Raw genomic sequence first — 9,433 nt, 5'->3', positions numbered from 1 at the left:
ACATGATCCAGCTACATCAACACGTTCATCTAGTCCGAGTCACCTTCATATAGTAACTCGTCGTCATCATCATCATCATCAACATCTCCGGCAACAACAACTCCCTTGCCTTTCTTATCGACATTAACCTTACCAACAGGTAAATCGGCAACAAGAGCCTTCATCGTCTCCATCTGTGCCTCTTCCGCTTTTTGTTGTAACTCTTCCATTTCAAGCCTTCTTTTTCTTGCCGCTTTTTGTTGCAAATATTGTTCCCATGAACCCTCAGGGTATTTCACATTCGGATCAACCACATAACCTAAGCGATCTCTTTCCTCCATCAACCTTTGTTTCTCCAACTCCCTCTCCTCCTGCAACTTCCTCCTATTTTCTCTCTTCTCATTTTCAGTTAGAGGTCGTGGATACTTGGATCTATTTTGCCTCCAATACTTAATAATAGTTTCCCTTCCATAAAGTCCATTAGGTTTCACTCCAGTCTCATGCACCATATCTTGATATATTTTTCCCCAAAGCAAGTCGTCGTCAGGAATAGGCACATCATACTTCTTCCTAATCTTTTCTTTAATTTCTTGTTGTTTCCTTAACTTCCATGGTTCCGATGTATTTCCCAACTTTAATAACAAATCATATCGACCACAAAAATCTTCCTAATCACATGTCCTTCCCTCCTGCAACAACAATTCAATATTCTTACAAATTTGAATCAAGTTACAACCTTCATAAAACATAAGAGACGAGTAGTTACTAACCCAGTAATCGCCATGTGCATTTCCACAGAACGAACCATATCCAAGTTCAGAAGGCACCACACCTTCTGTTGCCAATATACCACACTTGCATCTATCACTAGGAGAGGACACACATGGCCACGGTGCATTTTCACTTTCAAACTCCCGCACTTCCTCCTCTGTTGGCCACATTGCCATTGGGCCGTATATATACTCATTGAAATCACACAACGGCCACCCATCCTGCAAAAAACCCATGACGTGAACTACTCAGATGTAAAGTAACTACAAAACGCTTCTCCAACTACCAAGCAATAACATCAAGTTAAAGTATGAACAATATACTACAAAATTATAACTGCTAGCTAAACGACATACTAATATTCTCGTAATATACTTACATGAGTCTTTAGGGAGCATCAAAAGAATGGAGTAAACTTAGGTGGATCCCCTAAGTTAGGACGCATAAGCTTAGCAGGAACACCACACTTGCACATGGGAGGATCCCTCACACGCCTACAAGCAGCCTCCTGCTTCTCCTCATCGGTCATCCTAGGTGGGTTTGGTGGAGGAGGAACCCAACGCCTAAACTTATGGTATGGTTTAAGCTCTGTGCTATGATATGGGAATAGGCGGATCCTAGGATCATATTTGTCGGGTCCATCGATCCACTGAAAGAAATCGCAAGGTGCGGCAGGCAATGGATCAAAAGTCCATTTGCATACATAGAAGGCTCTTCCGGCTGTCTTTGGATGCCTTGATTGTTTCACCTCTGCTTGCGCGCCACATCTACAAAGTGGTACCGGAAGAGCAGGAGGTACGGGACCAGCAACATTGGACTCGCCCACATAACGCACATACCACCTACGCCGTTTGTATTCAGAACCAAACGACGCCATCTCACCTGTAAATCAAGTGCAACAAATTTAATACACAAATAAACTTTACACACGTAATCCATACTAGCTATATACATCATTTTGATAAAATGTAAACACTCGATCTACAAAATACAAACACTGAAACAAAAATGAGACTAATTAATTGAACATATAAAAAAAATACATGTCATGTAAACCACACAATTGGATGAATATATACCTAAATCGAAGCATTCAACAAGTTCTACACGTCAATATCGCAGGCAGAGACTCAATTGCGTATGAACTACGTATCATCTAACACAAAACACCATTGCATTTCATTAAAATTTCAAATCACTAACCTAACCCTAAGTCACCTAAACATCCTCCGATCTACCAAATGCAACGGTAAAACACGAGAATAAGTAGGGGAATACCTTCCACACGAAGCAGGGATCGATTCCCACTACTTTCCCCCACCAAAAACGCCGGATTTTTGGTGGATTTGGGGGTGGGGTGGCGGGGGCCGGCGCTGCAAGGTGCTGCTGTGTGGTGTGTCTGGAGGAGGAAGAAAGGAGGGAGGGAGGAGGAAGGGAGCCGGCGCGCGGCCTAAGTGTTGGCCCTGACGCGCCAGGCGGACTGGCGCGGCGAAAGCCCGCCCACGTCAGCGCCCACCTAGCGCCGCGGCTCGCCGCGCCAGCGTGGCAGGGGGCTGCCGCGCCAGTGCATGTGGCGCGGCAGCATGTTCCTGCCGCGCCAGGCGGGCTGGCGCGGCCAAAAGGGTTAGGCCGCGCAAATAAAACCCCACTGAGGTTATTTTTAAAAATAAAGAAAACAAAGGGTTAAAAATAAAAAAAAGTTCGTACTTGGAGATTGTACTATTCATCACATCCAAAGGGGCCATGCAAATCTACTATAAAGAAGTGAGAGAATTGATGCCAATTCCCACCCAAAGTTATACCCACATACCCCTCATAGAGGACCCTCAGGTGTTCCCCTACAGAAGATTACGACGAGGGGGATTCATTTCGTCGTAATCCGCCATTCTAAATCCCGCCCGCACCCATTTTCTTGACATCATGCCCTTTTTTTTGTTTTTGTACCCACCAGCAACCGTGCAGTGGTGTTGTATGAAAATTAATAATTACCCGCCAGCAACCTTGTGGTTTTTCAATCAATTGTTTCCTTCCATATCCCCTCAATCACGAATTTTTGAATTTCCCATTTTTTTAGCGTGATCAACACACGTTTCCTTTTTTTATCATCGTTGTACCTATATAAATCTATACTTATATAGCCTTGCGTCTAAGAAGCCACGATCAATGTATTGTTTTGGCTCCACGGCTTGTTGGCGGCACACCAGATCGTCAGGTCTACATTACTAGGCCGCGAGACGCAGGTGAGTATATGAAATATGGTTTGTCTAATCCGCGCATGCTTCACATGGTTTCTCTAACCCGTGTCATCATCGCAGATTTGTTACAATGAGCGAACGTATTCCATTCCAGGATGTTACGAACACAACATCTCTTCGTGCACCTCGCAGCAGTAAGAGGCGATTTGACGATTCCAACAATAATGGTATTAAGATGAAGCTTGTTTTATGTTTCTCTTTATGTTTCGGTGGTTGAGCTTATTTGTTTCGTTTAAGATCTTGTTTGTCCCGTTTAAGATGCAGGCAACGATGCTATTTCTAAGGCAGAACTTAAACAACAAAAACAACGTCAGAGCTATGCAAACTTGCCATCCAAGGTGAGAGCTCAGATGAATGCAAAGTGAAGGTAAGATTATGCACGTAAAAAAGCTAAGAAACTAGCAGCAACTGTAAATGCTCGTGGAGATCTTCCACATCACGGTTCTCATCAGGGCAGTCTACAGCAATCTGTAGTGATTACACCAAAAGCCGGTTTGACAAAACGAACACAGAATTCAGGTATAATCTATAGTGTTTACATTTCCTAATCGCGTATAATTGCTTAAATCTTGAGATTTCATAATTGTAGGTTCTCCTGCTATTTCCGGATTGGCAAACCTAACTCCTTCCAGACCCACACAATCGTTGATCAATCAATCAATTATTTCCTTCCAGAGCCCCACAATCACTGTGGTTTCCGGATTGGCAAACCCAACTCCTAATTTAGGTTGTGTGCCAACTCCTCCAGGTTGTGTGCCAACTTCTGATCCAGGTTTTGTATTTTCAATACCTTTTATGTATGTATTTTTTCATTGCAAACACTTGGGTATACTTTGTTTAATGGCATATAATCTTGAGACAAACTTCCTTCAATCTTGGAATTTCATAATTTCAGGTTGTCCTGCTGTTTCCGGATTGGCAAACCCAACTCCTTCCAAAGTCGCTCAATTATTGATCAATCAATCAATTGTTTCCTTCCAGAGCCCCTCAATCACTGTTGTTTCCGGATTGGGAAACCCAACTCCTTGTCGAGGTTGTGTAAATTACATTCTTCTTTGTAAATTGTTTGTCTATCTGTAGTCGGAATGTCTATTGGAACACCGTTCTCAGGTTATTTTTTCTGATGTCTTTTTTCGTGCAAACACTTGGGTGCACTTTGTTCTATTTTATGTCAGGTATTTTGGTTGAAGGTAACGATGGTAATGAGAATGATCAAGATAAGTGGTTCCATCAGAATGATACCTATGCATACAAGAGAAGTGCAACTGTAGATCGTGGGTGTGATGAATTAACTTTTTTTGAAATATCATTGTCAGAAACAGGTAAACACGATAGTTATTATCGGTGCCTTGGTTTGTTGTGGATTATAGTGAAATATTTCATGTTTATTATCAGGCGCTTCAGGTGTAATGTCGTGAGGATTGTCAGAAGGAGAAGGATAGGCTAAAAAAGAAGAGGAAATATGAATGGTTATCACCTAATGAAAGAAATTTAAAATGGATAAATCAGAGGGAAAACTATCACCTTAAGATCGATCAGCGTGCCAACATTGTCTTTCATACTCCTGATACATCTATGTGCAAATATTGTGGTCAAGTTGTTGTAGTGTCGCATGTTCATTATTCCTATGGGCCTCATATAGCTGCATGCATGAAACAAATAGGGAGCAAAGCATCAACCTTGAGCCCCGGCTCATGTCTTGATTGTTTGACTGGTACAAGTCACTTTCACGAGTGGTAGGGTCCTAATGCATGCCTATTGTGCTCTCCTCACGTTATCTCCAGACATTGCAATGTTTATATGGTCATATTTTAATTGCAAGTGAGAACATCCAATCAACGCTAGCAACGACTGTGCACCCTATTTTTAGTGATCCTAATAATATTCATACACAAGGTGATGAGCCAGATCCATCTAGGATATGGAAACCAGATAATTCCTTGCATGGTGTAGAAGGTACATTTTAAATCTCTGTACCACATCCATTCTCTACATCTATATAATTATTGCCTGGCCGAAATTAATTCACTATAATTTCTTCTCCATTGTCCCAAAAAATAATTTAGATCAGATGGATCCTAGACTAGGTGATGAGATGTTAGAAGATGATGAAGCTAGAGTATTTTACCAGCGAGGTATGTGTTATATAAGTACTGATATATTTTTCTGAATGTTTCTGTTACCCGACCATAAAGAATTTAATTTACATTATTTATCATCCTTTTCAGATATCCATCACGAGTATTATATAGATCCGGAAATGGCTTCCAACCTCGTTGACCCATTTGATGGAGTGTACAAGGAGCTTCCTAAAAAGCATCACGGTTTGAGGAAGGTAAAAAATTGTAAGTTTTGCAATGCGAAAAAATTCCCCGGTGAAGGTCGTTCTTTTTGTTGCAGGCAAGGGAAGGTCCACATATATATATCGGAAGTTCCGCACGAGCTGCGTCGGTTGTTTGCCAGTCAAGCCAATAGGGATGCAAAATATTTTAGGAAACACATATGGTACTTCGACTCACATTTCTCTTCACTAGCTTTGAGATTTCCATTGATCAGTGTTTAGCAAATGCAAAGGGTTCTTAAGGTGCATGGGCAACTTTACCATAAACTCATGCCAAGTGGTAAAGGTCTATGACATATGCAGCTCTACTTTTACGACACGGATGATAGTATTGCTCACCGTGTAAAGAGGTCACCTAATCTTGATGAAAATTTGATTCGCTTGGTAAGAGGAGTTCTTCTTCGGCTTAATCCATGCGTGCACTTGTTCACAAGTCTAGGTACTACTAAAAATGTTCAGGAGTACAGTATTGAACTGAACACCAGCATTGGTATTGATCAGAGGAGGTATAATGGACCTGCAATGGACCAGGTTGCAGCTATTTGGTTAGATGGAAATGACCCACAACAAAGGTTTGATTGCAATATTGTTATATATGGGAAGTCAAATGATGCAAACTATATTAGGGCATACCACGGTTGCTATGATCCATTAGCATATCCGTTGTTTTTTCCTAGTGGTCAGACCGGTTGAGAGGATAAGCAGATACAGTACAGAGTTCCTCCACCCTCAAAACCGAAGCGGAAGTACGCAAAGAGCAAGAGAAAAGGTTTATCTATTTAACCTTTGTTCAACTTCTTATATCACATAGTTCTTTGTTTCTAGCACATAGAAATTGATAGTTATTCTCACAATATAGATGGATCTGATGTTGAAAATGGTGAACCTGCAAATGATGATCAGATAGGCATGGGTAGATGTTGTGACATCCCTAGTAATTATGAACAAATCAAGATAAATTAAGAAAGAGATTAGAAACAATCAAATTGCTAAGTGTTTAGATTCAAAAACACCTCAAAAATTCTTAGTGTTAAATACACCCCTAAATGGTGCTCAATTGGGTAGGAAATAAAAACAGATTCTTATATACAAACTGAAATTTTATCCAATATAAAAGTTGTAGATCTTTTCAAATTGAAAAACTTTCATAATTATCACTTTTTCTGATTTTGAGTGCAACGTGTTCAAAAATCAGGTTAAAGTTTGATCAAATTCAAAATCAGCTTTGCTAGCGTTCCACCAAATTTCAACAATTTTATCTCCAAATCTTTGCGTTTTTCACCCTTTAGCCTTTGTAGAAGTTGAAGTACATAGTTCAACCTCAAACTTTTATATTTTAATTTTTCATTGTTTAGTTCAAACTTTGGGAGATAAACCGGTACAAAGACACTGCCTTCGCGCGCCACACGCACGCACCACGTGCGCCAGTGCGCGGTCACCTCGCACAACGAGCACGCCGGCACCACACGGCACCGCCCACCTGGCTCCGCCACATCACCCAACCGCTGGTCACGTTGTGACAGCACGAGCACCGCACTACCCAACCACGCGCCGTGCTATCCCTCCCTCCGCTCGGCAAATCTTTGCCGGCCAACCGCGGCCTTGCCTCACCACTGCCGGCGCACCGTGTGCTGCCAGCGGCTACTCCCGGTGCACCCCCTCCTCTGCCACTGCTCGGCCACCGTCGGCCTGCCCAGTGGGTGAGAACCCAGCGCCTGGACATCGCCCCCCATCCCTCTCCTTTGCCGCTATAAAAGGCTTAACGCCCATGCTCGCCGGCGCCACCCTTCCACCCACACCCGAGCTCCGCCACACCCCATTGAAGCCACCCCGTTGAGCCGCTGCCTCCGAGCACCCCCGACGCCACCGAAGCACACCGGCAACGTTCCCGAGCCTCACTCCACCTCTCTAGCCCCTGTCCCGGCCATCTTCGCCACTGCCCTCGCTAGAGACAAAGCCACCGCACCGTGCCCAAAGCCTCTCCGTCGAGCCCCCCTTGCCGGCCCTCCTTCACCCTCAATCCCTACAGCGGAAACATAACCGGTGAGCCCCTCATCACCTTCGCACTCCTAGCTTGCACCCCCATGCCTGGACCTCGCCGGATTGCGCTGCCCTCGCCGCCGACCGGCCCCCATGGGCCACATTGCAAAGCTGACTTTGTTTCCAGGGTCTAAGGTGCAAAAACATAGGAACCTTGTTGTGAAGTTCCAAAAAATCTAATGGTCATGAAACGTGTTTTCCTTTTTGGTTTTTAAATTGATTTAAATGGCTAAAACTTGGAAAATGCGTAGGAAATTGTAGAAAAATGAGAAAAATGTGAAACTAGTTTTCTTGAGTTCCTTATGATGTGTAGTTTATCTTAAAAGTATTTATGTGCATGTTAATATCCTGTATCTAGCACTAGAATTTATTTTATATCAAATCCATTAAATTCCTTATAAATCATTTTGTGGCCTAAAAATGGTGAAACCAATTTTGTTAGCTTCCTTTTAACATGCATGCTCTGGATCTGTGACTTGTGTTAATGGAATCCATGATGTTCATATTTTTTTGAATCTAAATGCCTAATTGTTGTCTTAATGTTGTTATTTGCATAATAATTAGTGGAAAATTGCTAAAAATGCAAAATAAATTTTGCTAGATTTTTTATGTCCATGTCTGACTAGTAAAAATATTTGCTCCTGTGAAATAGATGTTTTACATTGCTTAATAAAATACATGTTGTTTAATCTCCTTTTCGTAGGATAATAAGTTTTCATGCTCATAAAACCCTTAAAATTCACAGTAGGATATGTTAGTGTTGGTAACCATTCTGTAACATTTGTGGAACCAAACATATGGTAGAACTCTAGTTAAAAATTATTCTTCATGATTTGTAATTTAAAATTGTTTGTTTTTTAATAAATTTTGTAGTTGTCAAATCCATTTCAAATTTTTACAGTAGATATCTTGTGTAGGAGGAAAGCGCCTGTAAAAATTTCATGTTCATATCATAATAGATGCTTTTGAAACATTCATTCATGTTAAAAGCTAATTTACCGAATAAGGATAATTTCTATTAGGACTTGTTGGCTGACAAGAAGTTATTGTGCTTTTCTTCAGTACCTTGGTCACTCTTAAAAAAATTGCTAAACAGGACCAACATGACACCACTTTTATCTTTTGAATACTAAGTTTCTAAGAATCTTATAGGTGTACACAATCACCATCAAAATAAAATCCACGTTTTCTTCACAACCAACCTTGTTTTGCAAAGAAACGAATTGTTACAAACTTGTCTATGTGAATGTGGTTGAAATTGCACCCTATGCTTCTACAATGACTATGAAATGCAATATACCTCATCAACGGTTATAAATGAAATCTTATGCATATGCATATCGTGTAGAAGCTAACCTCGCTTACGGCACGTACGAGTTGGTTCCGGAAGCTGAAGAAGAACACTCTACTGCTTCATTGAACCTGATCGAGACAACACAAGACCCGAGCCAAGCTTCGAAAGAGCCCCAGGCTAATGTAGGACAAGAAGGCAAGCCCCAAAGCATAACCTTGATTTCTAAACTTATGCAATGTCCTTGTTACTTATGTTTGTACATTAAGTTTATAGGAATTTCCTTGAAACCTTAGTTGATAAGTCGTTAGTTTATATGCTAAATAGGGACACGATAAAAGTTGAGTGATTTCCTATCATTCGCGAGCTATAGGAGTTGCTCGTTTACTTATGTTGGAATAATAAGGTTGACGGGCGGGGCTTGGTAATATGTTCTAAAATGGTGGATGTCTCGTCTGTTTAGAGGAAAACTGCTAAGGTCGAAATGTGTTAGAGTTGTGGTCAAGTGTTTGAACGTACTAAACACATACCAAGTATGGGATCGGGAAGCCTAGTACCTAATTGAACTGGGGTGTGGACATACTCCCTGCTCTCAATGGAACCAGGTTCCCTTGATGCATCATGTGGGTACAAGTGCAGCCTCAGTACGGCGTCATTTTGGGACCATTGGGGCACTGTATCCAAGGGAAGTATGCCCTAGACATGCGCTGGGGATCGATGGGAACCGTTGATATATGTGAACCCGTCGTGGTACGC

The sequence above is a fragment of the Setaria italica genome, chromosome III, assembly GCF_000263155.2.
Source record: "Setaria italica strain Yugu1 chromosome III, Setaria_italica_v2.0, whole genome shotgun sequence".
Classification (NCBI taxonomy): Eukaryota; Viridiplantae; Streptophyta; class Magnoliopsida; order Poales; family Poaceae; genus Setaria; species Setaria italica.
Note: the sequence above shows the minus strand (reverse complement) of the source record.